Below are 19,372 nucleotides of genomic sequence, written 5' to 3' on the forward strand. Positions count from 1 at the left end.
CATTGCCTCCAGAGAGAAATCGTTGGCAATCATTCCCCATCCGTTCCGTGCCAAGTTATGCTGGCAACCACCAATGTACTTTCTTTATGGATTTGCCTACTCTAGACATTTCACGTAAATGGAGTCATACGATATATGGCCTTTTGTGTCTGGCTTCTTAGCGTAGTGTTTCCGTGGCTCATCTGTGTTGCAGTATTTCATTCCTCTTTATAGCTGAATAACATTCCATCGTATGGCTAGACCACACTGTGTTCCTCCGTTCATCTCCGGATGGGCATGAGGGATGTTCCCACTTTGGGGGCTCTTACGAATAACAGTGCTGTGAACATTCACGGGAAGTTTTTGTGTGAGTGTGTTTTTGATTCTCTTGGGCAAACACCTAAGAGTAGGATCGATGGGTCGCATGGACGCTGAACTTTTCCAGGAACTGCTAAGCACCTTTTCAAAGTGACTGCACCATTTTACATTCCCACCGGTAACGTTTTGGGGTTCTTCTACTTTCTTCACATCCTCACCAGCACTGTTATTTTCTGTGGGTTTTTCAAAATGTTTTTAATTTTTATTGTTTTAAAGTAAGCTCTATACCCATGTGGGGCTTGAACTCCCAACCCAAGATCAAGAGTTGCATGGTCTACCAGCTGAGCCAACCAGGTGCCCCATTGTTGTTATTCTTTATAATTTCTTTTTTTTTTAATGTTTATTCATTTTTTTGAGAGAGAGAGAGACAGGGTGTGAGCAGGGGAGGGGCAGAGAGAGAGGGAGACACAGAATCCGAGCAAGCTCCAGGCTCCGAGCTGTCAGCACAGCTGACAAACCATGAGATCATGACCTGAGCCGAATTAGGACGCTCAACCGACTGAGCCACCCAGGCACTCCCTATAGACTCTTTAGATATATGATTTGCAAAAATTTTCTCCAATTCTGTGTGTTGTCTTTTCCTTTTCTTGACAGTGTTATTTTATGCCTATTCTTTCCTTTAAAAGTTTGATAGTTTCAGCTTTCACATTTAGGACACTGAGGCATCTTGAAGGTTTTACTATTGTTGTTGTATATGGTGTGAGGTAGGGGTCCCGCTTCATTCTTTGCCTGTGTAAATCCAGTTCTTCCAGCACCATTTGTTGGCGAGACTATGTTCCTCCATTGAATGATTTTGGTATCTTTGTCAAAGATGAACTGACCACAGAGTTGTATATGTTTATGTATGGACTCTAATCTCCAACTCGTTGACCTGGATGTCTAAGAGCACCTACCTTTTGATTCCACATCTGTGGAGTTCAAAATCAGGCGAAACTAATTTACGGAGGTAGAAGGCAGAATAATGGTTATTTCTGGGGCAAGGAAGGGCCATGAGAGAAACCTGTGGGAGATGAAAATGCTCTATGTCTTGATCCAGATGGCAGGTACTCAGGTATAGATATGAAAGATGATCGAATCGAATGGTATCATTAAGATTCATGCAATTAAGGCAATTTACTGTATTTATGTTATATCCCAACAGGAAGGAAGGGAGCAAGAAAAGGAAAAGGAAGGAGAAAGAAAAAAAGAAAGAAAGAAAGAAAGAAAGAAAGAAAGAAAGAAAGAGGGAGAGGGAAGGAGGGAAAGAGAAAAGACAGCTTGGTTAGGAAATAGGTGGAGATGATGGGCATGGGAGGTGGGGGGGATCCATGGGGACAAGGCTTTGCTGACTGATGGCCTCATGCCCTGGGCAAAGTGCCTCCGGGGAGAGAGGCTGAGCTCAGTTGGGGGCCGTTGAGTGTGAGTGGCGAGGCTCTGGAGGCAGTGGCCCATGTGCGGTGCAGAGCCAGGACCTGGGCTAGCCTGTGAACGGTCAGCCAGCAGTGGGACAAGAATAAGCCACGGAGTAACCCTGAGCCCTCAGAGCAGGAGGAGGACCGGGCAGAGACCAGGCTGGGAGGTGAGACCTGAGGTAGAACATCAGGTGGGGAACCGGCCGCGACGTCACATCCAAAGCGCTGGGCCCAAGGCTAAGGTCTGCCCGTGTTCTTAGGCAGCTCAGCCCTGGGAGTGCAGGGCAGGAAAGGGGGGCACAGAGCTTGTCCGAGGTCAGTGGTGGAGCCCAGGGAGCCAGCCTCTGAGCCTGCACCAGTAAGAGTTGCCCCACACTCCCACCCAATGCCACGGGATGTGGGGGTGGGAGCAGTTTGGGGTCACAACAAGGAGGTCCCTTTCCTTGTCCCTCACCTTCTTAAGCTCCTTGATGCCCCTGGGGAAGGTGGGGAGAGAGGGGTGCCCATCAGCCTGGAGCTCCCCAGCTCGGGCCGCAAGGGCAAGGTCTGCAAACAGGGCCCTGGTGGGGGGGCAAGGCGCAGGGTAGAAGAGGAGCGATATTCCAAAAAAGCTCTCCCTCCACCCAGGCTTCGTTCCTTCTGCTCTCTAAGAGTCTGGCTTTCCTGGAAATCAAGGACTCAGCTGCTGAGGAACTTGTCAGACCTGTTTGTGCCCTGAGGAACCAGGCCAGAGCCAAGCTGGAAGGAACAGGAGCCATGGGCACCTGCTGGCCCTCCTGACAGCTCCAGGCTGCCCGGCTCCATAAGGACACAGGGGCGGCCAGCCAGGACGGCAAAGGAGCCCCGTGCAGCTTGGGAGAGGAGCCTGGGGGCTGTTCCTTCGCTCGTTCATTCCTCCGTCCTTCCGACGTCCATCCGCTTACACACCCCTCTTCGAGGGCCCAGAGATGACCAGTAACACCAGTAACACCACCTCTGTCTTCGAAGGTCTCTGGAGCCACGGGCATGGGCGTGAGCTGGCTCCAGCGGCCTTGAGAAAAGAAGGCAGGAGCTGCGTGGTGGGCCAGCTGGGAGTCTGCTGAAGGTTTCAACGTGCTGGACTCTGCCTTTCTTGATGTCTCCACAGTGTGGCTTGTCCACGGCCTCTCTCCTTCCACTGTGGTTCATTGATGGTCTTGGCTGCCCCCGACCCGAGCCCACAACCAGAGTCCTTTAGTCTGACTCTCCCTCCAGTTCTCGCGGGACACTTGGGTTGGCCCCGTACGATCCCCAGGTGGGCCCCACTGGGTCGTCCTGTGCTCCAGGAAGCTGGGGAGACCTACGGAGCTGCCCTTCCAGGGCTGGGGGTTGAGCTTCCTGAAAGCCAGAGAGACGTTGGGAGGAACATGTATGTGGACGGAGTCATCGTGCCTCCTGAGTCATATCTGGGATGGTCCTTTAAAGGTACAAGAACTCCTTGTGGCCTCCCTAACCTTCCCCTGCACAGAGGACAGTGATCCTCTTGGCTCTGGGCTCCAGCTGCACAACTTCGTTTGGTTCCTTGGGTGCCCTACATTTCCTCCTGCCACAGGGCCTTTGCATATGCTGTTCCTTCTACCTGGAAAACTCTCCTGCCTGGTACCACCCTCTCCTTTGCCCACTTACCCCGCTCAGCTTACTGTTCTCAGCTCCGCATCACGTCCCCAGTTTCTGCTGCCTGGAATGGGTCACAGCGCCTCCAGGGCATTTCCCTGGCACCACGCACTTTTGCTGGGGATATGGAAGTGCGCCTTCCTTCCCCCTAGGGCTTCAAGCCCGGGACCAGGTTGGATTCTGTCTCTCGCTGTACCCTTAGCACTCTGCACAGGGCCTGGCACACAGTAGACTCTTGGGAAACATTTAACCAACTCCAGGAGGCCTAGAGAGCTGACCTGAACTGCACGAGGCCTCTGGAGGTAGCTTCTGTGGCCACTGTCGTGGGCTCTGGGCCTCCGAGAAGACACTGTGGGCCAGAGGCTGTGGCCACAGCCTGCAACCCGTGCAGAGCCATCCCCAGAGCTCCACGGAGCGTGCCCTATCTGTCTGGGCCTCAGTCTCCCCACATACAGAACGGGACCCAATGGCTCCTAGAGTCTCAGGGCTCTCCAGCCCCCTGGGCCACAGGAAACCCTGAGGCGGTGGTCATCCCGGGGCCTGCCTGGCTGGGCTGCACCGAGGGTGACCTGTGTTGAGAGCTGGCCAGACTGGATCTCCTGGAATTCTTGGTGGCCCCAGCCCGAGCCTGGTAGGTGACAGGCAGCAAGCCCAGGCACAGCCGTGGCAGGCCTTCGTGTCCCCAGGGAGCTGGGTGCAGGGCTCTGGCCCTGCCCTGGCCCCGTCGGCTCCCTCGGCCAGCTGGGTCTCATTGAGGGTAATTAGCCCAATGAGCCGCCTGGGTCTTGGCATTTGATTTTCCACTGCGATCCGTCAGCCGGGGCCTTCGGACAGTGGCCCCCGTATAAATCACGAGGGGGTCGCTGTTAAGAGAAACGGCAAATTCCTTCCACCCGTGCGGCTGGCTAAATTGACTCGGAGAGCAGATTCCCTCCTGGCTCTCGCTCAAGAATGGCCAAGTCCTTTGAAGGTCTTTCCAGGACGGACCCCAGGGGCTTGGAGCCGGCTGGGCGGGAATGTCCCAGGGAGCCTCTGCTGACCGCGGGAGGGCGGGGCCCCTCTGGGGGCCCGGTGGCTGCTGGAGGGACCCTGCTGGGCTCTGCCGGTGCTGGCTGCGTCTGTGGCAACCCTGGGGGTGACTCTATACCTTTTTCGCAGCCAGGAAGTGGTGGGGGTGGGGATGGGGGGAGCCCACTGCGTCCTGGGCCGGGGACACCAGCCCTCGGAGCAACAAAATGTCTTGGTAGAATTTCAGGCCTCAGGGGTGGCGAAGGCAGGCGGTGAGGTTCTGAGGGGACACCCCCGTAGCCACGGGGTCTGTTTGGTGGGAAATTCTACCCCGTTCCCGCCGTGAGCTGAGCCCTGGTCTGGGCCAAGATTTCAGTCTGGCTGAGGGTTAGTCTGGGCCTCTGGGGACCCCTCAGTGTCTGTGTCTGCGTATCTCACACGTAAGGCCTTCAGGTCTCAGCTGACTAAGGTGAAGAAAAGTCTCGCAAAGGCAGAAGGTAGCAGATGACCTTGCCTGGCTCCAAAGCCTGGACGCCTGAGTTTGCATCCGGTTCACCAGGTGGGCGACCCTTGGCAAGTCACTAGCCTCGCTGTGACTCAGTTTCCCTATTTGGAAAATGAAGATCATGACAGTGCTAAGCTCACAGGAGGGCTCCTGGCTTCATGCAGGCCAGGCTCAGGGATCCAGTGGTGGACAGACAGCTATTGTCCCGGCCCCCACTGAGCCCACACCCAGGGCCTGGCAGACACCAAGGCCAATAACGATGTCATGATACAAGAAGGACTCAAGGTGGTCTAGGGGTGGATGGGCAAGGGGCAGGTGGGGAGGTAGCAGGCACCACCCCCCCATCCCCCGCCACCATGCAGGCCACAGTAAGGTCGTGTCCTAGGCGTAGGGACACTTCCATGTTAGTGGGAACGACATGGGCACAAGTGCAACTTAATAACCCAGGGTGCCAAGTGCAAAGTCAGGAGAGGCCCGTGGAACCGCGAAAGCACAGAAGTGGGGCCCAATCCAGCCTGGAAGGCTTCCTGGAGGAGGCGATGACCTGAAGAGTGGGCAGGAGAAATGCAAAGAGGGTGGTGGCAGGCCTCCAGGTGGGAGATGAAAAACGGGGGTCTTCCTCCAGAGAAGCCCACGCCTGACTGCATCAAGCAGAGAGGCTCGGGTTGATATTGGCGGGGCTCTGACAGGGAGCGGACCGCAGGCCAAGGGTGTTCCTTCAGCCGCAGCCGCCAAGCTAGAATTGAACAACGTGGTTCTGTTCACCCTCTGTATTTTTATGGTCATCTCCTGCTTAGGGCGCTTCTCACTTTTGGTAGCAGGGGTTTTGTTTTGTTTTGTTTTGTTTTGTTTTGTTTTGGAAAAGCTTTGTTCAAAAGAAATGTATGTACGTGGGTCGTCGTACAGAACACAGTGTAGACCTTATCGAAGGGCAAAAATCATAAACGTGGTGTGGGAATCGCGGAGGTTTGGTAAGAGGCGAATTCAAGGGACTGTGGAGAGACTATTCTCAAAGCGAATGTTCCGGAACTCTCTGGAACACGAGTTCTAGAACCCCTAGGCTGAAAGCATTAGCTTTCAGTCTTGACTCCAAATCCCCTTGAACAAAGAGGCTCCATCTGAGACCCCAAACCAGTAGGGTGGGGCGGAGGGAGTGTGGCTGCTTGCTGACAGACAGACAGACGGACAGGCTCTCAGCCACATGAGAGCGTGTTGCCAGGCACGCACATGAGCTCAGAGTCCATTGTCTTGAAGCCAAACCCCCTGGGTGATTCAGGCGCCAGCTCAGTCCCACTGATGCGGCCTCCTGGGGCACTTTGCATCTGTCGCTCTCCTAAAGGCTGCCCAGAGTGGCACCCAGTTCCCTCACTCCGCCTGCCCCCCCCCCCCCCCCCCCGCCCCAGCCTCTCCCAGCCTGTGGCGCTCGCGGCTTGTGGCCTTGCCTGGTGCCTGCTTGGTGAGGGTGGAGGGAATGGGACGCCAAGGCTTCATTCTTCGTTCACTTGGGACCATCGCGGGCCACACGGCAGGGATGGGACTGGCCGGCTTACAGAGACCCAGTCACCACTCAGGACAGAAAGATAAGGGTCCCTAAAGCGCCTAGCCTGTGGCCTGGTATGCCGTGTGGGTGTCCCTCCCCTCCCACACCTGTAGCCTGGCCTGCAGTGTGGTTGTGGCCCAACCAGAGCCGCAGAGCCCACGGCAGGCTGAGCTGGAAGGACCCTCCAGGGTCACTGAGGTGCAAAGTGCTCCGTGAGCGGAAGAGGAAGCTGAGACCCGGCTCCACACCTTGCACACTCATCCCCCTTCCATTTGCCCCACACCCCTGCACGTATTCAGGATCACATTCCTGTCCAAGACGTTTTATTGAGGTGATAGGTGCTGTGGCATTGTGTCAGTGGGGCCAGGAAGGGGGACAACACGTTGGCGTGACATCCCTTGGGGGCGCTGATAGGGGGCTGTGAGGTGGGATTTCAGGCCTGTCGCAGGTCTCAGGGGGACGTGGGGCTCCTTAGCAGGGAGCTCCTTAGCTCCTTCCCTCGCTGGGCCCCAGATCTTTCTGTGCCAAGAGGACGCTGGACGGGGGGGGGGGGGGGGGTGGAGGGGGCGTGGGCGTGGGCGTGGGCCCGGCGACGGGGCTGGGAGGGACAGGCCAGCCTGGAGCCACCCTAATCTGGGGCTTAGCTCTGACTTCAAAGCTGGCAGCTTGAGCTTTGTTGGAATGTCCAGCCATAGTGGGGGCCGAAGGGGGATGCCTGGTTCCCATCAAGCTCCAGAGAATAACTGTGGCCTCTTGGGGCCCATGAGGGTGGGGTGGGTGTCATGAAGGCAGGGCTGGGGATCTCAGTGGGTGCATCTGGGGTGGAGGAGCCCCAACACTTAAGGCTAAGCCCTTGGGCCAGTGGCTTAATCTCTCCGGGTGCTCGTTTGCCTCATCAGAGAAACAGCGTGAGTGGTACCTCCCACCCAGGGCAGCACCTTGAGTCGGGTATGGTCCCGGGGGTGGGAGGACCCCAGTCTGTGCAAGACCTGATGGGCCAGCACACGCTCTTGGCGCGAAGGTGGCCCTTGTGGCCCCACAGCGCCATCTACTGACGGCTGAGCAGCCGTGCCCAGTTCTAGCTTCCTCAAGGCCCCGGCATCTTCCGGGCAACCTGGGGCGCAAGGTTAAAAGTGTAACTTGTCTACCCAAAGCTGGGTGCCTCCGTGTCCTCTTCGACGGCTTGGAGCAGGGTCAGAGATGAAGCTGGGAAGGGATACCCAGCACCCGCAACAGCGAGCTCTTCGTTGTTCTCACGTACCAGTGATGTCCTTGCTCCAGGCGGGTGGCCCCTGAAGGTTCCTGTGTGCTCAGAGATGGCTGGCACCCGAGCTGCTGCTGCTGTCGCTGCCCTATGTCTCTGCAGTACCAGAAAGTTCTGCGATTGGCAAGGGGCTCGGTGTTCAGGGGGAAGCGACCTTTGTCCTGGTTCCCGAGTCCAGGAAAGTCAACTGAGGCTGCCTGAGCCCTGGGACTCAGGTAGAGGGAAGAGCGGCTGTGGAGAGGCCTCGCCCTGACCCTTCTACCCACTTGGGACCCCGCTTGGGGGGGGCCTCCCAGGACAACGGCAGGGGTGAGAGGAAACGCCTACCGCTGCCTGTCGTGTGATCCGCTCTGTGATCCCTGGTTTCCTGGTCTGCAAATGGGGTTCCTTTGTCCCTGCAGCCACTTCCGGCTCTCGCCTCCCTCACGGTGCCCCGTCAGAGTGTTGGATTAGCCAGGGACACGGTTCTTGGCCTCCAAACACCTCCACCGGGGAGGGCCTTGTCTGTACGGTCTCGCCCTCCAGTGAGAGCAGCCAGCTGCCCAGCTGCCATGGTGGGGGGTGGAAGGGCGGAGGAGGGGGCCACCAGGCTCAGGTTCCGAGGACAATCATCCGGATCCAGCCTGCCCTTTTTCCATGCGGGCCTCCCGCTCAGTGCAATGCCCGTCCCAGAAATGCCCTCATCAGCTCTGTAATTACCGGTTCTCCTTCCTTCCCCACCCCCAAGCTTCGTGAAGTTTTTGTCTGCAGACAGGAGCCTGTTGTAAAAAGCTGGAGGCCCAGGCGGGCTTCAGCACATCCAACTAAAATGGAAAGGGAAGCAGGCACCCTAGAAACCCGACGTCCAGCCTGGGAGACTTTGGGATGGGACCACAGATCCAGCCGGGCCCGGAGTAGCCCCGGCTGGGGGCTGAGGACCCTTACTGGACCACCAGCCACGGGGGGCACTCCTCGTCGGGGGCTGTCTCTACACAAACCTGCCAGCGATGGGGTGCACTCCCCATCCCCAAGAGCTGAGGGGCCTGGGCCACCTGCCGTGTAGCCTTGGACGGTCTGCAGCACTAGGACCTCCGCTCTGAGGTCCAGGCCTGTCACCACCTGGGAGGAGGCAGAAGCCCATTTTACAGATGAGGAATCCAAAGCCCAGAGAAGGACAGCGGCTTGCCTTTGGACATGTAGGAAGGAAGCGGCAGAGTGATCCCAGAATCCAGGGCTGAGGACTCTGGGTGTGGGGCTCCCGCCACTGCCTGCCTGGGGGTCCAGCCCCTGACTCGGGTCTGCTCCCCGGGGACTGGGTGTGGAGGACATGGGCCCTCAAAGAGTGCTCAAGGTTGGGGCTGCGGCCGGGGCTGGTCGCATCTAGAAAAGTCCGTGGCATGGGCTGTGCAGTCCTGGGGGGCCCGGAGGACCCCCGAGGAGCAGCTCTCGCTGCTGGGGGAGGAGGGAGAAGCCTGGGAGGAGCTTGGGAGGCAGCAGAGGCCAAGCTGTGCAGGCGGTCGGGAGGCAGGGCTGGGGGCTGGGAGAGGTCCTGGAGGGTCAGACAGCAGGGCCTGGGGCCTCCAGCCAGAGCTGGGTGGTTACCCAAAGGGCATGGAAGAGTCATCTTCAAGGGCCTGGGGACCCACATGGGCCCTGCAGCATAGCCTTCCCTGTGGGGAATGACTGGGAGACCCCCACTGTTGTGCACAGAGTGGTGACAGGTCACGAGGCCAGGCACAGTGAGGGGTGTGTGTGCCCAGTCCTGGACTCCTGTCCCAGGAGTGCCCGGAGAAGCCAGAGACGTGCCCCATCTTCCCGAGTAGAGTCAACACGGCATGCCGTGAGGGCAGGGGGCATTGCTGCTTTGGCCATCTGAGCTACATTTCTGCTGGGTCGGTTTTGGCTCCCAGCCCGTGTCCTGTGAGCTCACAGAAAGTAGGGCCTCCCGTGAGCTGCAGGCTAAGGAGTTCTGGCAGGTTCCATCCACGATGGAGCCACTGCTCCCCTTGTTGGTGCCTCTCCCCACAGGGACCAGGCGGCCATCAGGGGACAAAGCCCGGATCCCTTTCGCTCCGGCCCCCCGCTGCACCCGGTGCGTCGAGGCCACGAGTCTGGGGTGGCGTGTGTGGCCTTGCCTGAGCTGCCTGACCAGAGCAAACGGGCTGCTGGGTCCCAGGGAGCAGGACCTGAGGGGGCTGGGCTGCCCTGCCCGCCAGGTGCTCAAGGCGGTGGGGTCTGGGCTCCCGCTGGGCCTGTGGTCCCACCCTGTGGTCCCACCCATCTGTGCCCCCCTTTAGGACTCGGCCGTTTGTCCACGGAGTGGGGTGTGGGCCGGGCCTGGGAGACCTGGGGACCTGTGATTTGTGTCCTCCACGCCAGGCCATCAAAGGCTTTATGAGGCGCTCTGGCAGCCCCACTGGGTTTCCGCGAGGTGAGATCATGCACCTGAAAGTGGGGCCCGCCCGGCCCTGTACCCTGAAAGGGTTTCTTGTTCTCCAGGACCCAGTTGTCAGCACGCGGCTTGTTAACGGGAGCCGGTTCTGGCAGCCACACCTGCCGGCCAGAGGCCCTGCCAGAGGCCAGGCGAGGGTGGGGGCGGCGCAGGCTTGGCCCTGAATGTGCCCACCGGTCGGGGAGCCCCGATCTCTCTTCATCCCCGGTCCCCGGGGGGGCTAAGGGGGTGCCTTATCACGGAGATGTGCTCTGTTTGGTCTGCTCTGCATCCTTGGGTTTCCGGGTACCTAAACCCTCAGCAAGGGCTTCGGGGCTCCTTCGGTCAGCAGCTGGGCTCTGATGCCTCCCCTGCGGCCCCATCGCTGCCTTCCAGGTGCTTCCGGCCCAGGGGGAGGGACAAGCAGGCGTGTCTCAGCGCCCCTACATGCAGATGGGCTCTTCGAGGGACTTCCACAGGGCCTTGGGAGCAGAAGGGAATGAACACGGGCTTGAGGGTAGGGAAGACCTCACGGAGTGGGGGCCCCAAGCTCCGTCTAGACTTCTGGCGGAAAAAAACCAGACGTGAGAGCAAGGGGATGGGCGAGGATCGTGTGCAGGAAGGGGCGTCGGGGGTGCAGGGATCGGAGGGTGGGGGCTGGCCCGCTCAAAGGCCTACGAGGCCACCGGTAGAAGCCAAGGCACAAGCGGGAAGCTGGCTGGGGACAAAGAGGGACACAGTGGTTGTAACCCCCCAGGGCAGGGTGGCAGCGATGGAGGGGTGGTGAGGCAGGCTACAAGGTGCAGCCCATCTTTGTTCTCTTCCTTCATCATCAAGAAGTTTCCATTTGATCTCTCCCGAGCTGCTGTCTTCGCATTCCTCCCATGATCGGTTACATTTTTTGCCCGGTTTGCCCATTTCTAAACTTCTTAAAACTTGAAAACTTTTTTTTTTTCAAGCTGCAAACTTTTTTTCATTTATTTTGAGGGAGAGAGAGAGAAAGAAAGCGCACGTGTGAGCAGGGGGAGGGGCAGAGAGAGAGGAGAGAGAGAATTCTAAGCAGGCTTCGAGTGCTGTCAGCGCAAAGCCAGATGGGGGGCCTAAACCCAGCGAACCGTGAGCTCACGACCTGAGCCGAAATCAGGAGTCAGCCGCTTAACCGGCTGAGCCACCCAGGCGCCCCAAAACTTGCAAACTTTGAAAGATACAAACAAACGAATAAATAAGCAAAAAAGGTCCACAGTGAGTTCTTGCTGTGGTGTTTTTTACGCAGCAGGCTAAGTGAATAAAATGCCCAGAAACACACACGAATCCTTTTATGCAATGTTTTAGGTTCAGAACGGTGACACATTTTTCATGTTCTGTAGCAGGGATCGGTAAACTTCCTGTAACGGGGCAGGTACTAAATCTTCCAGCTTCTGCCACCGTCAGGCCTCTGCCCGTGACCACACAGCTCTGCCCTTGTACGAAAGCAGTGTGGACGGGGGTGGATGGTGTGTAGACAGATGCGCGTGCCTTTTGCTGACGGAGACTGAATTTTGAGTTTTATATAATCTTCACTCGTCAGTCACCAAACGATTTTTACCTTCCAGGCCGTACAGGTACCAACAGGCAGCTGGCTGTTTGCCATGGTTTTCGGACTCTTGTTCAATATAGAGAGGTTATTTAATTTTTTAATTTTTTATTTTATTATTACTTTTTAATAAATTTTTTAATGTTTAGTTGGTTTTGAAAGAGGCAGAGCATGAGTGGGGGAGGGGCAGAGAGAGAGGGAGACACAGAATCGGAAGCAGGCTCCAGGCTCTGAGCTGTCAGCACAGAGCCCGATGCGGGGATCGAACCCACCAGCTGTGAGATCACGACCTGAGCCGAAGTCCGATGCTCAACCCACTGAGCCATCCAGGTGCCCCTAAAATTCACTTTGTTATACTGGTGCTTTGGATTACAAGCATGTTTCCGAAACGAATTATGCTCACAAACCAAGGTTTCATGTCTTGTAAATAGGTACACTGGAAGTTTTGGTTATACCAATCTCACTTAAATGTTGTGATTCTGTGAGTTGACTGTGCTCGGCTGGGAAGTTCTCCTGCTTCATGCAGTGTGTTCAGTGTTCGCTGGGGGCTGCAGCCATGCGGGGCCCGATAGGGCTGGAACATCCCAGATGGCTCATTCCCGTGACTGGTGACTGATGCTGGTTGTCGGCTGGGACCTCAGCAGGGGGTGTCACACGGGCTGCCCGCATGTGGCTTCTGCACACGTTTTTGGAGCCAGATGGCTAGATTTTAAGAGGGAGTGTCTAAGAAGGAGAAATCAGAAGCCACTGGTCTTTTATCTTTAAGTTTATTTTTATTTATTTTGAGAGAGAGAGAATCCCAAGCAGGCTCCGTACTGCCAGCACAGAGCCTGATGCGGGGCTCGAACTCGAACCATGAGATCGTGACCTGAGCCGAACCCAAGAATCGGATGCTTCACTGACTGAGCCACCCAGGCGCCCCAAAGCTACCTGTCTTCTTAAAGGCTGGGACTGGGGCCAGCACAGTGTCCATTCCGTGGCGTTCTGTGGGTTATGCCGTCACAAGGCCAGCCTAGACTCTAAGGGAGGAGAAATCGATCTCTTGAAGGAAGTGACAAAAAATCTGTGGCCGTCTTTAATCCACCAGACCAGCTGCCAAGGTCAACAGGTAGATGGATGAATGCTACGGATTTCAAGTGATTGTCGGATGCTCGGACGTTCAGGGGCCACACGCGTGAACACCACAGCCAGCGGTCCACGGGGACATGTCCCTAGCCACGTAGTGGCTAACATTTACTGGGCGTCTACAATGGGCTTGTTAGAACTATGATATTGTATCTCATTAATTGTTAGAACTATGATATTTTATCTCATTAATTTCCTGATACGTAAAGTAGAAACTGTTGTCAGTCTGAAATCACAGGGAAGAAAACAGAGTCCACCTGGGATGGGCTGGAGTCCCTGGGACACCGCAGGACAAGGTCCAGGTGGTAGAGACCCCAGGGTCTAGGCAATTAGAGAGGGGGCAGAATGGCATAGATGAGGAGAAGTGACTCCTCCAGGGTCACCCCTGTTGTCACGAGTGGAACAGAGATGAGAACTGAAGCTCCCCCTGCCCCCCACCCCCGCAAGGAGGGCTCACTTTGCCTCCCGCCCCGGACTCAGGGCAGAGAATTCTGCATTTTTACTCTGACTTGCAAGGTGGATGGGTCAACTTCTCTGAGCTTCCGTTTCCTCGCTGGCAAACAGATGGAACAATGACTTCCTCTCAGAGCTGCGGCAAAGGTCAAACGAGAAAAAAAATAAATCACCCTTTGTGTTTGAGGCCCGGCAGTTTTCACATCCATGAAATGGGCCCCGGGGTTGTGAGGGTTCGGTGAGATACTGGGGGGGGGGGGCAGGCACACAGCCCCGAGCAGCCTCCCCCAGCCCCTGAGCTGGTACAGGACAGCAGCCTGCCCCATCGTCTCAGCCCAGTGCCCCCCAGCAGCACCCAACAGACACTGGGTGGGTGAGTCAATGAACGCCATCTTGGGGTCCCTGGGAAGAGAGAGGAGGGGCAGGTTCTGTGTCATGCTGGAAAATGGGGGGGAAAGCCCCAATTTTGACAGATGCCATTTCCTCCTACTCCGTGGAGCGGGGTAGGGCGGGTGGGCGCGCCGTGGGTATGCCGGTGACCGTGAGGGAGAAAAGACCCAGATGCGGACATCCCCTGAAACTCCGCGGGGTTGCCTTGTTGCTTTATTTATGTATCTCCACCTTCTCCCCAAAACAAAATCAAGGCATTTTACAGCAACAAAGATGGAGTGATTATATAAGGATTTGGAGGCTGATACACGTGAAAGTTTGGAAGGAATAGAACAAAGCCAAGAACGAGGTTAAGATCCAAATTTATGCCACAACGTACTTTCCTCCCTCTGCTCTCTGGGGCTGCCTCCCCTCTCCTGTGGCCTCCATGATGCACTTGGCCTTCTGTGCCAGACTGACAGCTGGGAGGGGACTTGGGAGGGGGAGCGTAGAGGGAAAGAGAGGGCTCGGCGATACCACCGCTATCTTCGGGTTTCTGCAGAGACATTCTGGGGCAGCAGGAATATACACGGTCCAGGGGCAGGACCGGGACCAACGGGGACCTCCATCCACCAAAGAGCAGTTCACAGTCAGAGCTATTCGTGGAGGAGCCTTGCTGCCTGGGAACGGAGTAAGCTTCTTGTCAGGGGAGGTGTGTAAGCAGGTGCCGAACAGCCACTGAATGGCACTTTTCTGGGCATTTGACTTGAGGGCCCTAAGTACAGGCTGTTGACAGATCGGTACAAGGCAGAGGTTAGGAATGTGCCTCTGGGCCCACATCCTAGCTCAGCAGCTTCCTAGCCACGGAGTCATGACTTAGCCTCTCTGTGCCTGGGTTTCCTGCCTCCTCACCTCTACCTCCGTATCCACGCCCTCAGGCGGACTCCTGGTGGAAACATTCCTGGTCTCCCGGGGTTCCCAAAGCAAGCTGAGCTTGAGGGCAGAGGGCGCATCAGCAGCGGTAAGAAGCATTCGTGCTCGAGGGTTGCCATCCCGGGTCTTATGCTCTTTTTTGCTCCCTCAGCTCCTGCCTGTGCCTCTCTGCTGCTGCTGACAGCTTCTACCTGGGAGGGGGTCCTGGAGGCAGGTCCTGCTTCTGACCCCCCTCGGTCCCTCAGATCCTAACACAGGCTTGGCACACAGGAGGCCTCGGTGAGTGGTTGTTAAATGAACAGGGACAAAAGCATGGGTGGTTGGATGGATGGATGGATGGATGATGGAGGGATGAATGAATGGATGGAGGGAGGGATGAATGGATGGGTGGATGGGTGGATGATGGAGGCATGAATGGATGGGTGGAGGGATGGGTAAAAGGATGGATGGGTGTGTGGGTGGACAAATGAGTGGTGGATGGATTGAATGTTTGGATGGATGGATGAGTTGATAATGGGTGGGTTGGTGGACAGATGGGTGGGTGGAGGGAAGGAGGGATGGTGAATGGCTTTAATACAATTGCAAAGCATCTCAACTTCTTTACTTTGCTTTATCCTCATAACTCTGTTGCTGAAGCCCCTTGGGGCCGCCCAGTACTGGGGACCCTGAAATGGAGCAGACCTTCTCCCTGGCTTTGAGGAGCTCCCAGGCCCACAAATAGTGACAGGATCAGGGCAGAGGCCTGGGCTATAAATGCAGGGGACACCAACTCTTCTGGGAGGTGACTCAGAGTTTCTGAGGAGGCTGAGGTAGGCCCCAACCTGGAAGGAGGAGCCGGGGTCGCCCAGGTAGAGAAAGATAAGGCCGTCGATTTCAGGCCCAGTCTCACAGCAGCTCGGCTCCGGTCTGGGACAAGCCGGGCATTCTGGTCAGCCGAAGACAGGGATGAGGGGTGGAGGGGGCAGGGGTACTGCCAGGGCAGCTGGCAGGGCTGGATCTGCAGGGCTCTGAACACCCAGCCGTGGAGTTGGGACCTCATCTGAGGCGGAGGGGAGATGCTGAAGGGTGGAGGTGAGAGGGGGGGTCTCCCTGCTGACAGAAGACGGGTGTCGGCCCCTCCCCTGGGCTGCTTCACAGACCCTTGCTCCTCAGGCCTGCCCCCGGCACCAGGCCACCCCCAGACGCCGCGACCTGGGCCCCAGTGCCGCCCCTTGAGGGCAGCGGTAGAGGCAGCGGGAACAAAGGCCCACCCACGACTGCCCACCCCAGGAGGGTGGCCCTCGCTGCCAAGGGTGCCGCCAGCCGCACTGGAAGACCCCAGGGCTGGGTTCAGGAAGCACCGCACCTCAGAAGCCGCCTCCACGGGTGAGGCCACGACGCCAGGTGCGCCCGGCGCTCATTAGGCCTCGGTGCGCGGCCCAGGCTTTCCGTGTCTTTCCGAGAATCCCCGAAGAAGAAAGAAATCAAAGGCTGGGGATTGAAAAACAAGAATGGGGAGATATAAAACAAGATTTCTATCTAAATAATTTCCTCTAATTGCTGGTAAGAGACATTAATTTTCCTTTTGAAGCTCCCCGCGGCCCCAGGCGCCTCAGGACGTGCCAAGATGGCAGCCCGTCTAGCCGGATTATTTCACCACCCGCCCGCAGGGCTGGCACGGCGCCCACCGCGGGGGCGGGCGGGGTGGCGGGCTGGGTGCTGCTCAGCCCAAGGTGGGGGTGCCCCGGGTGGGGGTTGGGAAGGAGGGAGGGAGCCTTGATCTGGTGCACTGAGGCTGAAGCACAAGAGGCCTTCAAGGCTCTGCGTCTACATCAGGCCTCCCGGCCTCCCTCCACCCAAATGGACGCAAGAGTGTCAGAACCCTGGGAGGCCTGGGCCCCTCTTCCTTGGGCATGCTGGGCATGCAGGGTGGGGGCCCCAGGGACTGCTCTCTCGCCTCTACTGCCCCCGCTGCAGCCCGCAAAGAGGACACAGCCAGGTGAGGCCAGCAAAGATGGGGCCGTGGTGAGAGAGAGGCCGAAGCAAGCGCCCGCCTGTCCATGGCCCCTCACAGCCCCCCCCATTTACAGGTGGCTGGTTGAGGTTCGAGGCTGGGGCAGAGCCTCACAGTAAGAGGGAGGCCGATTGGAGCTTCTGTCCCCAAACCCGGGTCCTCGGAAAGCTCTGGAAGGAAAGCGCACAGGGAAATCCAGATTCTTGAGGAGCATCGTCAAGGCAATCCTGCTCTGTTCCCAGCTCACATCTCATTTCTTCTCCAACTGTCCCTTGTCCTGTTCCCTCACTTGGCAGGGCTCGAGGCTTCTGCAGCTTTCCCCAGCCCCGAGCTTTTGCCCCCCGGCACCGGTCACGGCGACTGCCATTGCCCCTCACTGCTGGTGCTCCCTCCTGCCTCTGAGCACCCTGGGTATGAGCCGCATCTGAGCCTCCCCCGTGGCCCACGCCCAGCCTGGGGCTCACATTCGCCTGAGGGGGGTGGCGGAGGGCACAGCGGGTGCTGGTGGAAGGAAGCGCCGGATGGAAGGCGGGGGGGGGGGGTGTGGGGGGCGTTTGGGCTGGTGATGGAACTTGCATTGTCTTTTACCCTGAGAGATTTTTCCTTCCCTTTTGATCTTTTGCAATTTATGAAAAATAGAACACATGTGTTCCTGATTAATTTCTACAAAATCACGGAAATGTTGACGTTTTCAAAGAGTCATTTTATACGGAGGCTCCTTTTAGATTCTTTCAAGACGTCCTTTGAATTTGGGCAGAAGCAGGGTCACCCTGCCACCCCCAGCCTCCCCTCAACATGGCAACAGGTGGCCCTGTCACAAAGACGGGTCCTGGTGGGTAGGTGTCCCTGGTCGTCCCCACCTCACGCACCCTCCTCCTTGGCTCCCCAAGGCCCTCAGGATAAAGTCTGGGCTCCTTAGCCTGGCGTTCAAGGCCTCTACACTCAGCCCTCCTGCCCTCTTTGGAACCCCTCTCATCCCTCAGGCACCTTGCAATCCAGCCCTGCTGAACTTCCACTTGCTCCTGAAATATTCCGGTCTGTTTCTTTCCCTATCCCTTTGCACACACTGCTCCCTCTGCTGACAATGCTCTCCCACCCCACTTCTCCCCACCCCCACGAACTTCTACTCATCCTTCAAAACCCAGACCCAGTGTTCCTTCCTCTGCCCTGCATTTGTTGCCTCATCCAGGCAGCCCCTCGTGGTCACCCCAGCATTCCTAGAAGTGAGTCCTCATTTGACCAAAGAGACCGGGACGCACTGCCTTTGGTCTCCCTCCCAGGGTCACTGACCCGAGTGCACAGAGATGAAAGGCTGGTATATCGTGGTAAGAAGTAATAAAAGGGGAAAGACAAACCTTCTTCAAATGAAAGCCATGCACAGTGTTTATTTCTGGTATTTTATGGGGTGCTTTGGAGAATAGGAGATGGAAACAAGAGAGTTCTACCGGGGACAAACAGCAGATTGCTCTTGGGGTGGCAGGAAGGAGAGAGAAACAGTAGCTCCTCGGTCATCCAGAGCTGACCTCTGGGCCCCGCCTGGATTCCAGAGAAGTTGGACTTGCCGTCCCAGCCCAGAGGTGCTCACAAGCAGGAGTTTAGATCCCATCAGAGGGTTCCCTCTGGCCTCTCACACCTCACCTTCCCACCCCCACCCAGAACCCCTGCTTGGGTGCTTTGTAGCTAACCTCGTAAGGTGGGCGGGATGAAACCCAGCCCCATTTTACAGATGTGCAAGTTGAGGCCCAGGCATGAAAGGGTTGGCTTAAGGCCACAGGCTAAATTAGCACCCAGGCCGAGACTAGAACTCAGGGCATCTGCCCCTACAGTTTAGACAGACTCACTATAATGCAGCGGTCTCCAGCCGTGGGCAAGGGGGTCCTGGGGGGTCTCCAACCCTTTGCCCTGGTAGCAGGGTATTCTATCAGTCTGTTTCCTCCAACCACACCGGGCCCTGCCCTCTGGGATATCCTGCTTCCCCGCCTTACCATGGCCCACTGCTTCTATGTTTGACAAGGAGGGCAGGCCACGCATAAGGGGCTCTAGTCGTGAATCCACGTGGCCAGCTGGGGCGGGGGCTGTTCGGCAGGCGTCAGGCCCCAGAGACAAGGAAGACCCTCCTAGGCCAGACTGCTTCCTCCCTATCCAGCCACAGTGCTGAGGACGCCACAGCCTCCTCTCTCCCCATGCTCACAGGAGCCCAGGAAATCCCGGAAGGCTTCCTGCAAGCGGGGCCCAGCTGCAGACAGGGAGCCTTCCTCGAGTCCTCTTGACTAAGTCACAACAGAGGCCGGGAGGAGCCAGGGGCTGGGAGAAAGGCCATAGGTGCTGTTAGCCAGCCCAAGGGAGGGCTAGGTGATGGGGAGTAGAGGAGAGAGAGTTTGGCCCTCAGAGACCATGTGTTGTATCACGGATGCGAGCGAGGGGACCCCCCTCACTTCCGGGCTGGGGGCAGCTCCGAGGCGACATGCTCCCTCCCGTCTCTCCCTTCTCCGGCTGCGGTCTTCGAGGGACACACATTCCAGATAATGAAGCCCTGAGGTGGAAGAAGGCCTCCAGGTGGGACTTTGCAGGGACAGAAATTAAACCCTTGTGTTGGGATTCAGCCACTGAGGTTTGAGGCTTTCTCTGACGCGGGTTACCCGAGGATTACGATCCTGGGTAAAACCATCGTGGGAAGTAGGGATGACTGTCTCCATCCTGCAGGCGAGCGCACTGAGGCCCAGAGAAGGGACGGGGCTGCAGTCCCCAGTTACAGAACCGCTTCGGCCCGCTGTGTCCGGAACTCCAGACCCCGCCAGGTTTTCCCTGCCCCGTGCTTC

The sequence above is a fragment of the Acinonyx jubatus genome, chromosome E3 (genome assembly GCF_027475565.1).
Source record: "Acinonyx jubatus isolate Ajub_Pintada_27869175 chromosome E3, VMU_Ajub_asm_v1.0, whole genome shotgun sequence".
NCBI classification, from domain to species: Eukaryota; Metazoa; Chordata; class Mammalia; order Carnivora; family Felidae; genus Acinonyx; species Acinonyx jubatus.